General features: G+C 40.7%; 1 protein-coding gene across 7 annotated transcripts in view; it reads left to right on the top strand.

The window, feature by feature from the left end:
• The window catches only part of NR3C1 (nuclear receptor subfamily 3 group C member 1), a 178,306-nt gene that overhangs the window by 89,859 nt on the left and 66,282 nt on the right, over positions 1-22,165 (top strand). The gene's annotated exons all lie outside the window — the stretch shown is intronic.

Below are 22,165 nucleotides of genomic sequence, written 5' to 3'. Positions count from 1 at the left end.
TTTGACAGATCGCAAGTTTATTTAGATACTATTGAAAATAGAAACCTAGTATGTAGAAATCTTAGGAACTTTAAACTACAGCAGAACAATAAACCAGAAAACTCAAATGCACCATCAGTTATCAAGTTTCAAACTCAGTTCCTCTAGAGCACATCTGGCTGTTCAAATAATACAAGGACTGGGGGCATTCCATGAAGTTAGCAAGTAGCATGTTTAAAACAAATCGGAGAAAATTATTTTTCACTCAACGTGCAATTAATCTCTGGGATTCATGGCCAGTGGATGTGGTTAAGGCAGTTAGTATAGCTGGGTTTAAAAAAGGTTTGGATAAATTCCTAGAAGGAGAGGTCAATAAACTGCTATTAATCAAAATCAAAATGTCTTCCCGCCCAACGAGATTCCAGAATTTAGCCAAACTAAATATCCCAGCACCCAATCTGACTAAACTCTCTAGTACAAAAGAACGATCTTTCATCATTGCTGGATCAACTATATGGAACACCATGCCCTCTGAATTACGCCAGGAACTCTGCCACAAAAAATTTAAACAAAACCTTAAAACCTGGCTATTTAAAAAAGCCTACTATCAATGATCTGTATCCTCAACTACTCTTCCTATCCGCCACAATCTCTCATATATTGCTTATATTCTTTTAATACATAGTTATATACTGTATTGTATTTGTTCAGTTACCATGTTAAATTGTAAAGCGCAATGCTGTATTACTGTTTGAATGTAAACCGAGGTGATGTTTTTTACGTACCCCGGTATAGAAAAATCTATAAATAAATAAATAAATAAGTTGACTTATGGAATAGCCACCACAGAGAGTATGATGGTTGAACAAATACAGTAAAGTAACTTTTTTACAAATGAAATTATTTTCATGCAATTGAAAACCACTGAAAAAGTAATATATAGAAATGTGTGAGTTGTAAGAATTAAATATCGAGCAACCCTAATGGAAGGAAGAATATGCAGTAAAAGGCAGCCCAAAATAACCGGCACATGTTTCGGCCTATGGCCTGCCTCAAGGTTTGGCATGTGGAAGGGCAATGTTGTAGGCAGGTGGCCTCGCTCAGTGAAAACATTAAAACGTTATTGACATGCCGTAGGAAAGGATTGCACATCTGCCTCATAGGCATGATGAAAAACTGAAATGAATTGCTTCCTATCACAGTTCAATGAGCTGATTTTGTTATGGAAGAGTGAAAGGGAAAGAAAACAAAACCTGCTTTCCAGAGATGTGCGATGGCATTGGCAGCAGCTGAATATAGGACTGCAGCGACCCATGTCTCCAGCCTGCCGGATGATCTGAGCTGCAGCCTAGTTAAATGTTACCTTGTTGGCATTATGCTGTTCACCGGCCACCTCTTCGTCCTTTCGTGGATTGCAAACTGGCTAAAAGACAGGAAACAGAGAGTAGGATTAAATGGACAATTTTCTCAGTGGAAGGGAGTGGACAGTGGAGTGCCTCAGGGATCTGTATTGGGACCCTTACTTTTCAATATATTTATAAATGATCTGGAAAGAAATATGACAAGTGAGGTAATCAAAATTGCAGATGATACAAAATTGTTCAGAGTAGTTAAATTACAAGCAGATTGTGATAAATTGCAGGAAGACCTTGTGAGGCTGGAAAATTGGGCATCAAAATGGTAGATGAAATTTAATGTGGACAAGTGCAAGTGATGCATATAAGGAAAAATAACCCATGCTATAGTTACACAATGTTAGGTTCCATATTAGGTGCTACCGCCCAAGAAAGAGATCTAGGCGTCATAGTGGATAACACATTGAAATCGTCGGCTCAGTGTGCTGCGGCAGTCAAAAAAGCAAACAGAATGTTGGGAATTATTAGAAAGGGAATGGTGAATAAAATGGAAAATGTCATAATGCCTCTGTATCGCTCCATGGTGAGACCGCACCTTGAATATTGTGTACAGTTCTGGTCGCCGCATCTCAAAAAAGATATAATTGCGATGGAGAAGATACAGAGAAAGGCAACTAAAATGATAAAGGGAATGGAACAACTCCCCTATGAGGAAAGACTAAAGAGGTTAGGACTTTTCAGCTTGGAGAAGAGACGACTGAGGGGGGGATATGATAGAGGTGTTTAAAATCATGAGAGGTCCAGAACGGGTAGATGTGAATCGGTTTTTTACTCTTTCGGATAATAGACTAGGGGGGCACTCCATGAAGTTAGCATGTGGCACATTTAAAACTAATCGGAGAAAGTTCTTTTTCACTCAATGCACAATTAAACTCTGGAATTTGTTGCCAGAAGATGTGGTTAGTGCAGTTAGTATAGCTGTGTTTAAAAAAGGATTGGATAAGTTCTTGGAGGAGAAGTCCATTACCTGCTATTAATTAAGTTGACTTAGATAATAACCACCGCTATTACTAGCAACGGTAACATGGAATAGACTTAGTTTTTGGGTACTTGCCAGGTTCTTATGGCCTGGATTGGCCACTTTTGGAAACAGGATGCTGGGCTTGATGGACCGTTGGTCTGACCCAGTATGGCATGTTCTTATGTTTCTTATGTTTTTTAAATAACATCAAATAATAACAATATTGCAACCTCTTGCATAGCTGCTGACACATTTGATCTTTGTTTCAATAAAGATATTTCTATAGTGTTTATTAAGGGGAGGTTTTGGCTATCCATTTTGCTTAAGCCAGCATGAACCCTTGCAGATTCCACCTTAAAGGCGGCACGAAAGAAATGCAATAAAGTGCCAGTAACTTTGAAACAAAGTTCTAGGTTTAGCTTGTGGTCTCCTATAAGAGAATCTATTTCCAATGATACTGATGTTGCCTTGAGTCCAGCACACATCATATTGGCATGTCCTAAAAATATCTTTGGTATTATTCATGTTTTGGCAGGTGGTAGTCTTTCCGCATTCTGTCATGAAGTATGTTTAATTAAAAAAAAAAAATGTTTACCAAGTTTCTTTGCATGCTTTTCTAAAAGGGAGTTGCTTTAGAGAAAATTTACTGGCCCTTAATGGGCAGTGAATAAATGTGTAGAGAGGATTGTTAGCTGTAAAATTGTAGCTTGTTTTAATTTACTGCGCTCTTAATAGATAGGAAAATGGTCAACTGTGGCTAGCACGTAGTTGTCATTTTTTTTTGGCACTTTGGTTAGCACAACTTCTCTTGTATAAAATTTAAGATGGAAACTTACCTATGGATATCTATGTTGTCTGGCTCTCTAATAGTTTTAATTGGATATGGAATAACCAAAGCCTCCCTGTTTTGCTATCACAATCAGAAAATACCGGTAGTTTTGGATCTGGTAGAAAATACTAATAGTAATTATGTCCCTTTGTCTATTTCCTTTCCTTCCAGTCTATGCTGGATTTAGGTGCAGGTTACCTAAGCTACAATTTGCGAAATCTGCAAATATAAAGTACTAACTGTCTAGTTTTACATATTGGTAATTCTATGGGGCCCGTTAGGACCTCGGCCCTGCTTCCAGTGAACTCTTCACCAGTAGCAGAATCCTGTTTATTCAGAGGTACATGGAGGTGAAGCCCTTGCGAGCCATGACTTGGATTTTGTAAGGGACAGTAAATCTCTCACTATATCCAGCCGGCTTCTCCTCATTGTACGTAAAATGTACAAGATATATAGCGACCTTCGTTTTCAAGTTTTGATATTTTTTTTTTTTTTAATCTTTCCTGGAAATTTATCAGTGTTTATTACAACAAGAACAAAAATGGGAGAAATCGATGGAAGACAATGACTCTTCATTTTTCTTGGTAAATACCGTGTTTGTTCTTGTAATAAATACTGATAAATTTCCAAGAAAAATAAAATAAAAACTGAAAACCAAGGTCCCTAAAGATACATCACATCGATGTTTACAAAGCACTATTAATTCACATGCTCTAGGTGCCTGCCCCAAGAAGTCCAGGGCGGTTTAAGTTGCTTGCTTAAATTCCCTAAGAGAGCATTAGGGAGTCAAAACCTGCCATCTTGGTGATACTGCCTTTTGCCTCAGAATTACTGTGCCTCACTGATAGCTCAGATCAAACACCCCTTTTGTAATGTCATCAAAGAAAATGGCGGAAAAGGCGAAGAGGAAGTCTGTGCTAGAAAACAGTTAAAAGAAGAGCAAGGCAAAAAGTCTGTATTCAGTAGATACTGTGACTAAAAGTAGGTGATGTGGTCTAGTAATTACAGCAGTGTATTACAAAACTGGAAACCTGGTACCTAAACTCAACTGCCCAATACCATGGAATATCTCTGTGGTCTTTGAAAAAAAAATCACTTTTATCTTCCCCAGCCTTCATTTACCCAATTATAAATGAGTAGTAATAACAATTTTTTATTTCTCCGTTCACCCTTTTATTCCTTCTCAACACCAGAAATGTTTTCCTAGGTTACCCACTCCAATAGTGCTTGGTCATATCGAAGTATCAATGGAAGAGGTTATTGAGAACCTATTTGGCTGAAAATTTCTCTTTTCAAGTTTGCTCGTATTTTATTACAATGCATACAGAACTCCCTGCACCCACCCAATAAAACAGTGGTAGTCTGTTCATTCTAATCCAGTGGTTCCCATAGGGTGGAGCATGACCCCAAATGGTCACAGGAATGAGGCCACCTCCTTCCAAACTTTGCACCGCCACTTTCGCTTGCATCCAGTCAGGTCAGAGCTTGTGAAACTGTACCCATTAACAGGTCCTGCCCCTTCCTCCTCTGGAAGGGCCAGAGCTTATGAGCGCGCAGAGATCGCTGCTTGGATTGGCAGGCCTGGATTTAGGTGCAGGCAGCTGGCTAAGGGGCCAACGAAGAAGCCTGCAAAGCTTCTAAGAGCCGCTATGGCGACAAAATCTTAAAATCCGGCCCTGGCCACTAGTGATTTCCCACTTTGGGGGAGAAGGCAGTGAATGAGGGGGCATGGAGGGTATGTGAATTTTCAAGTGTTGTTATGGGCTGTAGATTGGGTAAAAGTCTGGGATTCAGGGTTCTAATGTCGGGTGGAACAAGCTAGTTACAAAGCGACTCCCAAGAGAGGTGGCAAAGCGAATAATCGGTCTGAAACAAGTCAGGATAGAGGCCTTAACAAAATTTTGACAGACAGCTGAGGGCCATAAAATATTAAACAGAGGACTGCGTCCCCATATGCTGAGCATGAATACTGTAAAGCTTTAGTTAGTTTCCTATCCCCTGTGCTGTAAGAGTACTGCAGCTGCAGCCCGATTACCGTTTATCCATTCCAAGAAAGCTCTTGCCTTGTGCCCTTGAAACCTTTACATTCTGGAAAGTATCCAAAAAAAAAAAAAAAAAATCACATCACTCACTCGCTTTAGATGTTTGCCTTTTCTATTCCTGTGTGATTTCTAAAATGGTAGCAGACGCCATTTTATAGGCATGCAAGTGGGGCTGAAGAGTAGCAGTGCACGCTGCCTGCTCTCCAGCATGGCCTACACTGGCAGACAGCACAAACTGGCCAAGCCTGTGATACCTGACGGCCGGGCTGATCAACCAGGAAACAGGGAAGCACACCACACAGCATACAAGAAAACCTTTAGTTTTTATTCAAGTAAGACATTTTGGAAGAGAGTTTGATGCGCAGCCACCATATAAAAATGAACCAACACAGCCACAAATTCATGAAGAAACTAACCCATCCTGAAACTGGGTTAGCTGGTAAAGCAATTATATCTGCATTATTAGTACAGCATTTCTTGCCAGCTTACACAAGCTGCACTTTCACGTCTGTATAGTGCCACAACGTAGAGTCATGAGCTTGAAGCAAAATGAGCTAAGAAATGTTTTGACACCCAGAACTACTGTGTGTTTAAAGATCAAAATATATGAACTGCACGTGTTACACAGATTCCATTCCCATCTCCTCCTGTTCTCCAGCAGTAGGAGACAGTGGGAGTCCTCCATTGGATCACTGCATGTTGGGTCCATGTTGGATCGATGTGACTCCGTTAGCTGCAGCCGTGCTTTCTTTGACTCTGGGTGATCTGGGAAGCTGATCAGGGTTGTGCATGACCCCTCCTCGATAGATGCTGTTTGGGGCTCAGTGGCCGTCCTGAGTTCCATGGCACAGTCCTTAGTAGGGTATGGTGTTTTCTTGCGTGTTGCCATCCACATGAGACGTCAAGATCCTTCTGACAATCCTGGTGTGAAGGCCGATGGTAGAGTCTGTCCTGTGAGCATTCTCCTGCAGAAAGAGCCAAACTGACCAGAACAGCATCTGACCTAAACATGCTACATGGTATGTCAGCGTGCAATACATGTGCTTTAATGTGGATATGGAGTGATGGTTGTTCCTTGAATAAAGCTAGCATTTGCATCTCTGTGGTGTGCATGCCTATGCACCACATACGTCTTTAACGTAGAATTCCTTGCAAAGACAAATAAATATTAACAGTTGTAATTTTTGTAATACTGTTGCTTAGTGCCTTCCGCTTTGTACACCAGTTGTTTCTTAATTATTTGTAACCATCAATGAATGTATGTCACTATTGTTGCTCTTTGCAGAGTCTTCATTGTATACAGGGCTAGAAGCAAAGGTGCAGCGTCATGCTGGATTACTGGAGCATTTTTGGGACCCGAACTATTGTTTTCTCAATATGTCTTCATGGCTGCAGCATTCATGCTTATTCCAGGGAGCAGGTTGCAACTTAGAGCTTTTACCTTGGGATCCTGTCAGGTGCTGGAAACAGGATACTGGGCTTGATGGACCTTTGGTCTGACCCAGTGTGGCAAATCTTATATTCATTATACTTGGTTCGTTGCTGGAGAATTCGTCAGCTAATGTACAGCTGCATTCTATCAGAACAGATTCTGGACACGGCCCGGCTTGCATGGTGCTAGGTTTTCCTTGTTAATATTTCTCTTTGAGACAGAGCTCATTTCATGAAATGTGCTTTGCGAGGAGATAGGAAATGTATAGGTACATCTGCGTGCCACCAATGCTCCTTTGGATTCAGGCGGCTAGGAAGGTGGCTGGAAGGCAGGGAGTTGGTCTGGTGTGCACAAGAGTAAAGGAAGGCCAGGTCTGAAATTGAAATTAATAATTTAAAAAAAAAAGAGAGCTCATAACTTGCCTGTATAAATGGGAGCTTGTTGTACCATGTGCCTATATTCCAAAGAGGCATTTAGGCCTGTTTTTATTTCCTGTTCCCTTTGCATTTCCTAGTCCGTATATACTCTGCTTTGAAAAACTGTAATTCACTGCTCATTCTGGAAAGTTTTACTTCCACCCTGCTGTGTGATAAGGCAAATGCTCCACTAAAGCTAAGGGGAAAAAATTTAAAAAAATACCCAAATCCGCCTTTATCTGATCCACTGAAGGAGTGTGTTGTAGCTAGCAACAATTGCTGCCCCCTGCCTTAACACTGCACATTAAGCGTTGCATCACATGCAACAGTTCTAATGAGTTAACTGAAGCCCTCTGACACCAGCAGTTGATAAATGTGGAAGCCTGGGTCAGATCTCTTACTTTTTCCTGATTGCACAATTTCATGTGCAATAATGCATTGGAAACATGCAGGAGTCCTGGACTGGCCCTTGTAATTGGTGGGTGGCTCCTGCACTGTCTGCATTTGCATTGTCTTGACTTCTGATAATGGTGCAAATATGGCACATCTTGCACAACGGAGAAAAATCAGTGGTTACGGTCAGCCACAAAGGAAGGTGAACTTTGTAGTTTGTAGATGTTTTAGTATGGGTTTTTCCATCCTAGTAGAACTCTCGTCTGCCAGTTTTGTTCATTAGAGTTCGATGTGGTTCCATGGCCGAGGCCGTCCACTTTCACCACCACGTCTGCAGTACTAGTGAGAGACGTCCAGTTAAATGAGGGGAGAAAGGCAGCCAGGAAATCAGGCTTTCTCTTTTGTCTGTAGTCAACAAAATCATATCAAAACTGGAGCACAGTTGCTACGCGTTTTTTTTTTCCGAAGATACTAAAAAGATCTGTCTGTGTTCTTGCTTGTGCGTGAGGGGGTCCAGATGTGGTCATTTAATAGAAAACTTTGGGAAGTGCAAGCTGCTTTAGGTCCTGTAACTTGGGAACATTTTTCTGTGGGTTACATAACAGTGTCTGAAGCAGACTGAAAAAATTGTCAAATTCAGAGATTCCCTGCCAGCAAGTCATGTGAAAGGGGAAAAAAATCTTTCATTACATTTGCAGGGAAGTGAAAGTAGGATTGAAGTTTTCGTGAGGGAGGCAGGGAGTCCCTGTTGTGCAATGGCGACACCTGGTGGCCGGATTTAGGGTGCATGATTACAGGGTTCTAGAAGGAGCCCCAGTGCATGGCCCCCAGCCAAAGACTCTTGCTGCAGTGATTGGAGTTAAAGTGAGTTAGGAGGGGATATAAAATGGTGAGGGTGGGGGGGAGAAGTAATCCCAGAATAGCTGCAAATGAAGGTTCCTTGCACCAGATCCCAGCCCTGCTTCTGAAGTAAAGGAGGCAGGAGGAAACTGCTGGGTCAGAAAGCTATTTTTTTTGGGGGGGGGGGAGAGGAGGCAGAAACTCGGGCATCAGCCTAAATCAGTAATTTGATGTAACTACGAGAATTTTTAATGACATTTATCATTGGTGTGCAGCATTAGAGCATACAGCAGTCTCATGTTTTGCCAGAGCACACATCTTTTTTGGGTTTTTTTAAAGCAATTTTCTATCGGTGGAATTAGTTTCTGGTATGCATTAATTCCTGGGTTTCCCCCTCTCTGCCTCTGTTCTGGTGCTAGCACAGACAAGTCTGAGAAATCTACATCTCCCTCTGACTGGCTGTGTGTAGCAAACAGAACCACAGAAGGGAGACTTTTAGCAATAGCTTTGTTGGGTAGTGTTGCTCGCCTTCAAAAGATTTATTTTCCCTCCAAGCATGTCATGAAGGTTTCCAGCAGTACTTACTGTGCAGCGCTGCGCACATCTTGTAGCACTGTATAAATGTTTAACAATAGAAGAGATCACCAATGAAGAACTGATTTTGGTTGATTTTGACTGTCGAATTGATACTTTGTGTCCTGCAGTCGGGCATTTTCAGAAGCCACTACATAAGACTTGGAGAGCAGCAACCACGGGGCAGGACACTTAAAACCAGCAATGCTGTAGTAACATAGCAAATGACAGTAAAAGACCCAACGATCCATCCAGTCTGCTCAGCAGGTATGGTTTTTGTTGGGTTTTTTTTTTTTTTTTTTAAGGGTAGCAGCTGCCGCTCAGTGCAGGTTCTCCTTTTTCTTCTTTTCCATATTTAGGTGTTAAGGATCCTCTGTGTTTATACTTTGCCCTTTTTGAATTTCATGACCAGGAGGGCGTTCCATGCACCCACCACCTTTTCCATAAAGAAATATTTCTTGATGATTTTCCTGAGTCCCCCTTCCCCCACCCCCTTGGAGCTTCATATTATGACCCCCTAGTTCTACAGCTTTCTTTCCACTGGCAAAAGCTTGATTTCCATGCATCGGCTCAGCACCTCTGTCCCTCCTCTTCTCCAGGGTGAATATATATATATATATATATATATATATATATATTTAGGTCTGTCTCATCTTGTAAGCCTTTTGGTGCAGACCCCACACCATTTTGGTTGCCTTTCTCTTTGTTATAACAAAAGCTGGTTTGTCCCTGCCACTCCCTATTGGTGTTTTCCAAAGTGATATTTTTCAAAAGTTTGCCTTAAGAGGTCTTATCCAGGGACCGTCTCCAGCTCTGCTCCACTTACTGTGATCATTTTTAATATTTCAGGAGCCCCCTAAATCCTCTTCCAGCACCTCATCGATTGGTGTGGCTTTCTTCCTTGAAACAAATATAATATCCATCGAGACACATCTGTAATCTGAATTTAGCTGAAAAAGTGACCTCAAGGGGGAGTATGTTTGAAAAATAATACAACCCTCCACCCATATGATGATTTAAAAAATCTGTAAACTTAAAGAATACATATTTTTAATGGAAAACAGATGCTCAACCATTAGTTAAAAAAAAATAAAATATATATATATATATTAAAAATAGGCAAGAAAAGTAAAAGAGCCAGCAAATAAGATAAAAGGAAGGAGAATTAGAGCCAAGAAACAGAAATACATATCTTAAAGAAAATATTCTGCTTATTTTGCTCTGTTTTTGTTTTTAGGTTTTCATACAGCTCATTTAAAATGACAGAACTGTTTAATTAGATGCAACATGAAGCCAAATTCCATAAACCTCAGATGATTAAAATACTTTGCATATGAAAATTTTCAGGCTTTAGTATTAATTGAGCAGTGTGTGGTATTCTTGAAGCCAAGGAGGTCCTGAGGAGGACCACTATTAATGCTGTGAGGCTAATTGGTTTCAGAACATCCGGGGCTGCATCTTCAGGAGGGTAGCTGAGTTGAGCCTAGAAGGAATATCAGATTAAGAAGGAATTTGAATATTATGTGAAGATTTCCTGCATTGTTTCCAAGCAAGTTCATCTGGAACATCAGATGTCAGAACTTCAGTCATGTTAATAGTAAAAATGCTTACTTTTGTGGAAACACAATATTTTTTGGTTAATTATATTTGTGTGCTGAAAAGGAGTATGTGGTCGTACAATACTCTGGGTTAGTGAAGACTTGTCTGTGATGAAGGCAACAGGATGATATACAAATAGGTTCCTTGCCATAAATTTAGTGGTAGGCATGGGATATTTACGCTCCAGAGACTGATATTCAGGAGCATAAGCTTGCTCATGACAAGTTTTTGAAATTGAGCGGTAAACCGGATTGTGACTAATATTTACTGGCTGATGTGATTCAGTCTTTGAAGTTGAGGGTCTTGGGCTAGAGGATGTGAGCTTTGTAAATATGGTGGGTGTGTTGTGGGAATGAATCTGGGCGTAAGTAGTAGTATAGAGGGATGGGGCACCAGATAGTTACATTGGAAATAACAGGAAGCCAGCCACTGTGATTCTCAAAATGTGGCTAAAAAGTTGAAACAAAAAGGTTTAAGCACTGGGGATTGCAGATAGACCAGGACAAGGAGGAATATCTAGAAAAGCAGAGTAAAGCTATGGCAATAAAGTAGTCAAGACCCTTTTTTAATATAGATATACTAGTGAAAGGAAGATTTTGAAATGGGACAGAAGAGAAGACTGTATGAAGGAGATTCAGAAACATCACAAGTATTGAGTGTATTTATGCATTCTCTTACACTGGATTGGACGACTCTCATTAAGTTTCACTGGGGCTCTGTTGTCTGACATAACTGCACCCAAAAAGTTCAGTAGCATTTGTGAATGCTGAAGAAATGTTTCTGTCAAATAGGGACCAAACCTGGAATTCCAATATGAGTATAGCCCTTTGCTACGTTAGGGATGTGCATTCGTAGATCATTCGTTTCATGATATACTCGTATGTTTTCCATTGTATAAGCACAGACAGTTATGCGCATACCATGAAACGAATGACCAACGAATGCACATCCCTATGCTACATGATTGAAAATTGATCATTTTTACCCTTCTTTCTTTCCTTAGTTTCTTCTGCATTTCTTCTGAAGAAAGGTAAAATATAGGGGCATTTGTTATACTGCTTACAGGGCCTGCAAGCTGCTTTACAAAGGGAAACTCCCTCCCACATATCACTGAACCAGAAATTGTTTTTGTTAGTCTTGGCTAATTACATTAAACCTTACATAAGATGGTAATAACTATCTTGGGTCTACTTAAATTAGGCTTTACTTCCAAGAATATTATTATATTTTATTTATAATCTATAGTAATTTCAATTGCAAATCTAATAAAAGGAAAAATGTTAAATGTTACTGGAAGCTGCTACAGGGTGTGTCTTTATTTTTTTTTCCTGTTTCCAAACTGCATTGCTTCATAGTGGGATATCAGGTAAATAATTGGTAATCCTTTCTGTAATACCTGGATAAATGAGCAATCTGGGAATTATAATTGGTTGGGGCATGCTGCTCAATATTTAATGTAAATCTTATTTTAATGGTGCAAAAAATCTCACAGAAAAAATGTTATCACATTGTAGCCTGTGTGGATCAGCAGCCTACTTTAATTCCATATCCTTTTTTAATTTAAGATGATTTGTATTGTGGAATCTCATGTCGATTTCAGAATGTGCAACGCATTTTCAACCCATTTACATGAAAATCTATGTAGCTTTGAGAGCACAGTGTCAGGCAGCAGGGGACATGTGGGATTGGAGAAGGCGGTATATCAAATGAAATTGTTTGGTTTATATCAGTTTCGAGAAATTTCAGAATTTAAGGAAAATGAACAAAGTAGGCGGGTAGAGATGATACCCTGAGGGGGCTATCAAAAGTTTAAAGATGCAAGTGTTTAAAAAAAAATCTTTGCTCGGGTCTCCTCAGAAACCATGCCATGTAGCCATGCCAGTTTGGTATTATAATGCACCAACCTACATGGCTGATTTGTCATTCAGTATTTCTACTGCAAATCTGATTTGTGTTTTCAATATTTAGTTCCCCCTCAGCTGTAAACCATTCTTGTAAAGTTTTGACCCATTCCAAGTGACCTTTAAATCTCCTTCAAAGCTTTCCCTTTACGTAGTCTTTCTCAGCTCATTATTTCCCATATAACTAACTCCTTTAGTAGTCTTCTTTCTCACTTATGTGGTAATAGTATTATTCGTTCTTACTGTACTTCTGCTATCTACACTTCAATGATCGTTAAGTCACAGATAGAAGGTCAAATTTTGAGCTTCCACTGAAAAAAAAAAGATACCTGAGCTCCTAAAATTCACAAACCATGGGGTTCACAAATTCTGGAAATATCAGAGAGGGATTAAATTCATGGAAAGATGGATTTTCACCTGACCTTGGATCAGTTGTGATCTGGGAGCATGAAGGAAATCTGTTGCTTTCCACATGTAAGGGGATTTAATGCCACTGGCACATTATATGTAAAGCGGGTGAATGCTAAAAAGATGTATTTTTTGTATGTTTGGTTTGGGTCCTGTTTTTAGTTCTAAAAGAACTACATTTGGAAGGTTCTGAGGATTTGTCCCCCACTGCTGGTGTTCCGACAGTAACTCGTTTTCTAAATCTCTCTAGTAAAGTAAAGATTAGCATGGAATGAAGCCAGAGTGAAAGTGGGCTTCTAATCTGAAAGCGAGTAGTGAAGTTCCCAGTTTTGCCTGTGGCTTTTTGCCACAAAAATACTACATGGTTTGATATACAAATGTGAACAAACGTCTCCACTAACAACCAGATTTCTGGCAAGTGAAAATGTTGATCGTTTCAGTTACTGTATTCTTGGCATGCCGCCACATGAAATTCTTTAGTACTACTCCTTGCCGATAGACCATACACACAGTAGCGGAGGGGGTGCCTCTTGTCCGAAATTACTTTCATCAAAACAAAGTGGAATCTTGTCCTCTCAAAGTAGTCTTTGCATATCATTACAGGTGACTTTTTGCTGCTGGAAACTATTTGTATAGCAAACTTGTTGGTTCCCAGTATGCTTGCTGGAAAGAGGAACAGCTACATAATGCAAGGGGCTGCCAGCCAGGACTCAATATTTTTTTATTAGAGTCTACGCACTGTCCTGCATTTTGCAAGGCAGGGCTGCCGAAAAGGCAGGCAGAGCACGAGGACTGAGCCATCCTGCTGATCTCGTTTCATTTGAGCTGATGCTGGCTTGCATTTTCACTGTTGTGTACCCCCCGTGGTGGAGCTACCAAGAGGGCAGCCAGAGCAATTACACTGTGGCCCAAGCAGTGAAGGGAGCCTGTTCAGGATCAGGTTGTGCCTGCAAATCTCAGCCCTGCTGAGTTGTCCCCCCACCCTCCCCAATCAGTACTCTCCTCACTGAAGGAAGGGCCCAAACAATGATTGCTCTGCCACTGGCTGAGAACAAATGTCAGCCATCGTGCCATGGCATGTGGAGACCCTGAAACTTTCAAACAATCAAAGACTTCATGATCTCGAAGGCATGCGTAGCTGGCAGCAAACATCTCATTGGAATGAGATTTGTCTTTGTTGTTTTTATATTCCTTGGGTTTTTTTTTTACCAGCCTTGATGGTGATTTTTAAATTGTTGATATTCCAGCTTATGAAAGACATCACTTAGAGGGTCAGATGGAATCTATCATGTTGTTTGGTGTTCTCTTGTTATTACCACTCTTTATTATTACTATTCTTTCTAGCCTTGGCGGGATGTGACAGATATTAGATTAGATTCTTTTCCCAGTCATCCAGTAAATACCGCTCTTATTAATGCAGCCTAGATGGATTGCTTGTTCAGGTTGCCAGAACCCAACTTAGAAAATTAGATTCTGGATTTTGTGATACGGCTTTATATAATTATCTATTGTAGCCTTCTGAATCCTATTCCCTGGTGCCGTATTTTACGTGTACATCTGAAGGTGTAACTTGCCAGCAGCTTTGAGGCACACAGTTTCTTACGTGCACATCTTTGCAGATGTGGCTAATTAGGCCCATGGCAAAATGATGCAGACTTCTAAGCCAAGCTAGACATCCATTCTGCATTATGGCAGTTGCTGTATACAAGTACAATCCCTTAAACACATTTTAATACACGTGGGTTACTCTAAAACATCAAAAGGCTAGCAGTAGGCACTGCAAGTAACCTTCATTATTGTAGTGTTACAGGCAGTCTGTCCATCTCCCCCCCCCCCCCCCCCCAATCTCTCTTAATATGGGTGTAGCCATATCATAAAATGATCACAAAATATGTCCTATGATTTGTTTAGAATCTGCCAGTTACTGGTTTCATTTAGTGCCTCCTAGTGTTTGAAAGGGAAAAATATCCATTCCACTCCGCTTGATTTCATAAATCTCAATCATATCTGTCTTTTTTCCAAATTAAAGAACCTTATTATGGAGATAGCGTTTCTAGCCCCTTTATCATTTTTGTTGCACTTCTCTGTATCTTTTTTTTTTTTTTTTTTGGTCCACTGTCTTTTGAGATAGGATGACCAGAATTGCACACAATACTCCAGGTACAGTCGCACCATTGATTCATAGAAGGTTATTATGATATTCTCAGTTTGTTCGCTGTTCCTTTCCAAATAATTCCTAATATTCTATTTGCTTTTTTGACTGCCACTGCACACCAAGCCAAAGAGTTCAAGGTATTGTCCACAATATGTAAAACCTTTGCATCACTAGACATTGAGCATCAACGTCACACTACTCTTATGGGAACCTACTACTACTACTACTACTACTACTACTACTACTACAACACCTCTGTGCTGAGAAGCTGCATTCGTATGAATACCATATAAATTCTGATCATATACCTCATTGACATAATTGTCTAGAAAATATAAAAATTGAAGACGAATATTGCAACATTTATTGTTTACCATATTTGGAACACCCCACAGTAAGACTGCTTACAATCATATTGCATTATTCAGAGCTTCTGAAAACTAGGCAATGAATTTTGCCTTTTTTTTTTTTTTTTTTTGCACGAATTATTCTCATTAAGGCAAAGGAGCATGCACATCAGTGCAGGCCAAGAAGATCCTTGTGACTTAACATATGAGTAGCATGTCTATCATATACTGACGCTCTTTGCTGCTTATGTCAACTCAGTGTACCTGCTCCATTGTCTCTTGCTACTGCACTTGGTTAATGTGGGGTGGAGGATGTCAGGCGCTGAGAGGTTTTGTTGTCCTTGAAGCTCAGATTCACTGTAAAGTAAATCTTATTGTAGGGTTGTTGCAAATTTATGTGAAAGATTTTTGCAAAAACTTATAAATATTAATGTCGCATGGCAAGATAACAACTTGGTCCTGAAATTTTGAAAAAAGTTTTCATTACTGTGGACTGCTGCAGCGAGGGCTGAAATTTCAAAGCAATCGCAGCAGAATCCATTGCCTGGATTATACTGCAGAAACGGGAATTGTGAAGAAGACGCAGCTTTCACTGGCTGGTGTATTGCAGGATGTGTCACAATTGACTTTACTGTCAGCGGATGTTGCAGTTGAAACCATCTGCCATGTCCTGCTCTACCGGACCTGTGATCTCTCTCAGCCGGTCATAGGACAGATGAGGAGGAAGAAAGAGAGAGTCTACTCTTTAATTACTTTTTTCCTCTAGTCTGAAAAGAATCTTTAAAGAAGATGAAATAGGAAAAAGAGCACTGTTGACCTCTTGAGGCCTGCAAATTAAATGTTTTGTTTTTCTAGATGGTTTTAATGGTGATTTTGTTGCTTGCTAAGGATGCTGCATTGAAGAATTCTCTAGTTCTTTTATCTGTTTTCAGTGAAGTAGCAAGTATGAAGAATCCTAAACAAGTACTGCAATTCCTTTTCCAGTCTGGTGTAAGTGTATAGCTCTAGCCCAATAGTTCTCAACCTTCTTCCCATCGTACACACCTGACAGACAACGCTCACGTGTGTGACGCACTGCTCGTTACAATCTATGGCAGAAATTTAAAATATTACTTTTATTGTTAAGAATGATACACGGGAAAGATGAGAGTACTCTCTCTGAACAGAAATCCCATACCAGAACAGCGCCAACTTCCAGCCCTCAAACAGTTATCATCTCACCTAAGAAAAGGCAATACTGAACATATTACACCAGGCCTTAAAACACCAAGACACCTCCTATTAGGAATACTTCACCTCAGTCACATGTGCAGACCCTCACCTAACAAAGAATAGAGAGACCATAAAGCATACATAGAAACATGCAGACAAAAACTGAACTAGAAACCGCAACAAGCCAGAGAGACTGTATGCAGTGTAACAAAGGAAAAAGAGAAACATCACCAGTCCTCATAAAACAAACTCAAGAAATATAAAATCAATAACAGTAAAACCATACTAACAAAAAGAACAGATTATTTCAAAACAGCTGATGAATGCAATATCCAATAATTCAAAACTCCTATAAAAAATGTCCAGACTCCAATAAAATATTTCAAAACAGCAGGCACAAAGACCCAATAATTAAATATAAGGATAAAAGAATGCTCTTCTCCTCCATACCTGGGAACGTTTGATTTCCAGGTGCCCCGAGATTGTTGTGAATTAGCATGGGGGGGGAGGGGTTTGCTTGCACCTTTCTCCTCTCAGTCACATGCAAGCCTCTCTCACACATGCTCTCTCTCACTTACACACACACACACACACAGGTGAATTTTAAAAGCCTGGCACATGCCAAAACTGGGAGATACACAAGTATGTCCTGCCGTGTATGCGCACAAATGAGAGCACCCAAAAAGGGGCGGGTGAGGGTGGAGCATGGGCATTTCGGGACTTTAAGATGAAATGTGAACGTAAGCATTTATGCACAAAAGCATGCATCGGGGTCCCATGCCGAGTAAGTTTAGTACAGCTATGGATAGCATGTAAGTAATAAAACAAAAAAAAATTCAGGTAGTCAGCGGGGTTTTAAGGGTTGGGGCTAACAGGGGAAAGGGAGGCTAATAACCTAGGGGGGGTTGGAAGTTCTGTCCCTTATCTGGGTGAACTGGGAAATGCAATGGTGTCAGCGCATGCCCCTTATAAAATTCCCTCATTTATGTGGTAGAGGCGGCATTTTCGTGTACATATGCACGTCCACATAAAATTATGCGCACGTGTATGCACGTTCAGCCTATTTTATACCATGTGCGCATATACGCACATATGTTATAAAATGGCCATGTCCTTTGCTGCAAGCCGGCATATGTGCGTACACGTGTGCCCTTGCGCCGGTATCAAAGTTACCATCATAGGCTGTCAATCACACATATACACATGCTCTTTCTTACCCACACATGCTCGCTCTCTCTCTCACTTACACAGCTCTTAATCATACACACACAAGCTCTTAATCACTCATTTACATGCATATGCTGTCTCTCTCACACACACATGCTCTCCCCCAACCAAAGAACAACTGATGGCAGCAGCAGCAGCCTCCTTCTCTCCCACCCCATGTGGCCTCAAGAAAGGAGTCCCATCCACCGCAGGGGTTGATGTTAAGAACAAGCCATGCTGGGTCAGACCCAAGGGTCCTTCGAGCTCAGCAGTGGCTTCTCTTTTGGCTCCGGGCCGCACCGCTCCTCTCCCTCGGGTCGATGCATGCACTTGTAACTTAAGCATGGTCTCTTCTTCCCACGCGCAGCCCCTACACACCACTCCTTCTGGGCTATAGAGGCGGGAAGAAGAGACCGTGCTGCTTGTGCCGCCCAGGCGAAGGAAGAGTTTGCATCTCTCTGCGCTGGCCAGCAGGGGAGCAGGAAGTGTAGCGACACACCTGTGTGTGTGTTTGGTGACTCACTGCTGAGAACCGCTGCTGTAGCCTAAGATCATTCCATTCCCACCAATAAGAAGCCATCTGACAGGTTTTCTCTTGTCCATCCTTCCATTCTTACCGATGCTGTTATGCAACAAGCTTGTGCCTTGAAGTTCTGTTTTATTTAGGTTATTTATCTCGCTTCATAAACCATCTCTCTCTCTCTCCATAATGACTTTTTTTTTTTTTTTACACCCACACATGATTTCTTTAATTCATCACAGCTTTTCTTTTTAGTTCAGGCAAGGTCACATGGCCCAACATGAAATGAGCTATTGGCCTCTAAAGCAATCTCACTGTGACTGGTGTGATCACTGATTTTGCTGCATTGTTTTCAGATGGCAATTTTTAGTATTGGTTTTTTTTTTGGCCTTTCACAAATTGATTATATATTTCCTTTGTGTACACGTTATCTCCCGAACCATTCAACCTACAGCAGCCAAAAGGTCAGGATAGTTATATCTGTATATAAAAGCAGAAACCAAGATCACATTGTTCAATAAAACTTATGGATCAGCCAAAAAATTAAAACAAAAAGAAAACTGAAAATGGAGAATCTTCACCCTTGGACTATCTCCTCAGATTTTAGTTTTGTAAAAGTGGAAATGAGGGATATGAATGTCTTTTTCTCAAAAGCTCTTACGTAATCTGTCACGTTAGTTTCATACCAGGACTTTATCCCAGGGGCAGGGTGAGGCTCAGGGAGATAGAGCCCTAGCACCCCCTACTCCTCAAGAGATTGGGGATGTGGGGAGGGTCACTGGCCTGGCACAGATGTTTCCATTCACAGCTTCTACCCCACCGGTGCTCCCTAGGAACAGGAAGTGATGTTAGAAATTGGAGGGGGGGTCTGGTAGGGCTACCGCAACAGTCTGGACCCCCCCCCCCCCCCCCAAGCTCCTTCTCAGTTCCTACTCCTCCTCTTCCTACACTGTCAGAAACCAAGTTGCCAGTTGTGTGAAAGCCCTCATGTGATGGCCGGAAAGCCAACAGCTTGCTGCCAGTACTTTCTCAATTCCCAGTAGGCAGCTGCCTAGAGGTGTCCGCTCTGCAGCCCACAGCGAAGCATGTGACTGCAGCATTATTAATGTACAGCTGGCAGACATTGTGGAGGCTTGCCCAGCTTATCAGCAGTGTCTTTAGAGGAGCGCAATCTCTCCAACTCTTTCCCCCCACTCCAGCCAGGGAGTTAAATTTGCTGCTCTCAAAGCCCACTTCTTCCAGGCAGCAAATTTTGTCCTCAGAGCTTCTCGTGCATGTAAGTCCCAGATGTTGCCAGTTGATGAGTTAGGATTCTTTAAATATATGTAATGAGCAATGTGACGAGATTATCCGTATGAGGACTGCTTATGGGTTTTCCTCTCACATTCACAACAAGATCCTTGCTGCATAAGGTCCTAATAGCAGCACATGCACCCTGTGGTAATTGTCATACTGTTAGTGCTCAGCTCATTTAATTGCTCTGTGTATATTGGGGTGGGGGGTGGGGGGCTAGTACTGTGTTGGTTTAAAACAGAAGAACTAGGCCTACAGATAGATGCCATTATCCCAATTAAGATGAACTCATAAAAGCCCTTCAGTTCTTCTTGGGTTAGACCATTGGTAGTTGGTATTTGTGTGGGTATGCTTGTATTGGGAAATAATAGATCTTGCGTGCTTGAATAATACACAAGTTTTTCTTTTGCTGAAGTGAGTGCAGGAGACTGGTATTGATTTTTTTTTTTTTTTGGTTTGGGTTTTTTTTTTTGCATATTTTGACGCTACTGAAATGTTTTTTCTTCAAATCCACAAACAGCCTTTGCTTGCTTTTTCAAATAAAAATTCTTAAGCATCCATTTAAACAAGTCTGGTTGTTTATAATTTATTTGTACTTGCTCCTCTCAAGGACAGCTCTCAAGCTTTAGATGAGTGGAGGAGTAGCCTAGTGGTTAGAGCAGTGGATTATGAACCAGGAGATCAGGGTTCGAGTCCCGCTATCTCTCCTTGTGACCTTGCGCAAGTCACTTTACCCTCCATTGCCTCAGGTACAAACAATTTGTAAGCCCTCCAGGGATAGGGAAACACCTACAGTGCCTGTATGTAATCCACTTTGAAAAAGTGTGAAAAGTGGAATATAAATCTAAATAAATAAATATCAATAGCTTCTTGCCATATACGGATATAAGGTATAAGAGCTAAATTTCTGCAAATTAAAATAATGCAGTATTGTTGCCTGCAGGCAGATGAAAGGCTTCTCATCACAAGCAAGTGACTCTCTCACACAAATGACAAGAACAAGGAAGAAGCAGTCCTTTGTTTGGTTTTGCATTTCTGTGATCAAGGCCTATCATTGTTCCGAGCCGATGTGGTGATTATTCATGAAATTGTTTGGGCACCAGCAGAATTGTCTGCCTTCGGCCATTGTCATTGGCTGGTGATCTCTGTGGTGTCAAACTGATGAGCATCACGTGAAAAACCTTGGCATTCCTCCGTATGAATCAAATTAATACTCGTAGGCTGTTTCTCGCTGGCCTGGAGTAGTATGTTACCAAAATAGATCTTGCTGCATCATTAAGATTCCTAACATTGCCTCGTGTGTTGTAGTTGGAGGCTTTTTATTAAATTTCCTTGCAAGTAGTGTGTCAGGTATTTCAAGGTTTCTTTTATCTTCTCTGACCCTTCTTTGTGTTTGAGCAGTAAAGTGTTTTTTGGGGTTTTTTGACATGTCATACTGGACCAAGGGTCCACCAAGCCCAGCAACCTGTTTCCAACAGTGACCAATCCGAGTCACAAGTACCCAAACATTAAATAAATCTCAAGCTGCTATTGCTTGTTAATTAATAGCATTTTATGGATTTTTCCTCTAAGAACTTAGGTTCTCTCTGGGGCCCATCCCCAGCAGACTCTTCCTTTCCTCCTCCCTTTTCCTGGCCATTTTTTCTGTAATTGCCGTAGGCTGAGATTGTATTCTCTCAGAAATTGTGAACTTTGAATGGTAAAATGAATATTGCCTCTGTTTCTGTTGTCTTTCTTTATCTAATTTCCTTTCTAGAGGTTGCTTCTTAAGTATTGAAATGTATATAAATAAAAAGTTCAAAAAAGGGCACCTAACACAACTGATGATATTTGACTTTCTCCTGGAATTAGTGCTGAAATTCTTTTTTCATCCAGATTGTTTCCTCTTCATTAACGGATGTTTCAGCTGGCTAGGTCAGTCTTGTGTTTCCCTTGTTCTCCATCCTTTTTATTGCTACTTGATCTTAAACTAGTTTGTTTTGAATTTTTTTGGTTTATAAGTGTAGGAGTTCAATTCATGCACTTATATAACTTGATTCATGCTCAATATTTTGGTACATAAATATAGATATAAAATTGAGGGATATGAGATGAAAGCATTTTTTAAAATTCAGACAGAGTAAAAAGTAAGAATGGCTAAACTTTTTTTTTTTTTAGACTGTGCACCTTGTAATCTTGGATCCCCTTTCCCTTTGACTGAGTTCCTATTCCACGATTACAGTAGAATACAGATGTTTCCCCTTCCTAGCAACTGGCATGCACTTTGTCTCCATTTTGAAAGCTGTTTAGTATTTAATGTTTGACTAAATTCTGGATTTCGATAGACAAATGCCAGGAGTTAGCTGGATAACATTTAGCCAGATAATTTGGAGGCATTTTCAGGCAGAGCAAAGTAAGCCAAATATGTTATCCAGCTAACTGAGTCAGTGGGATAACTTTTCTGGCTAACTGATCGTGCTGTAGCGCAATCCCAAAGTTAACTTATCCAGCTAACTTTAAATATCCAGGTTTATTCAGTTGCTCTGCTGAATATCCCAGGGTAAGTTTGTCTAGCTAACTTTGCTGTCCAGATTGCTGCTAAAAATGGACTCCTGTATGTATTGTATTTTATTTTAATGTTCTATTGTAGTTTGATACACAAATG

This window comes from Rhinatrema bivittatum, chromosome 18, assembly GCF_901001135.1.
Source record: "Rhinatrema bivittatum chromosome 18, aRhiBiv1.1, whole genome shotgun sequence".
NCBI lineage: Eukaryota > Metazoa > Chordata > Amphibia > Gymnophiona > Rhinatrematidae > Rhinatrema > Rhinatrema bivittatum.
The sequence above is the reverse complement of the archived record's forward strand: the minus strand, read 5'-3'. Positions and strand labels throughout refer to the sequence as shown.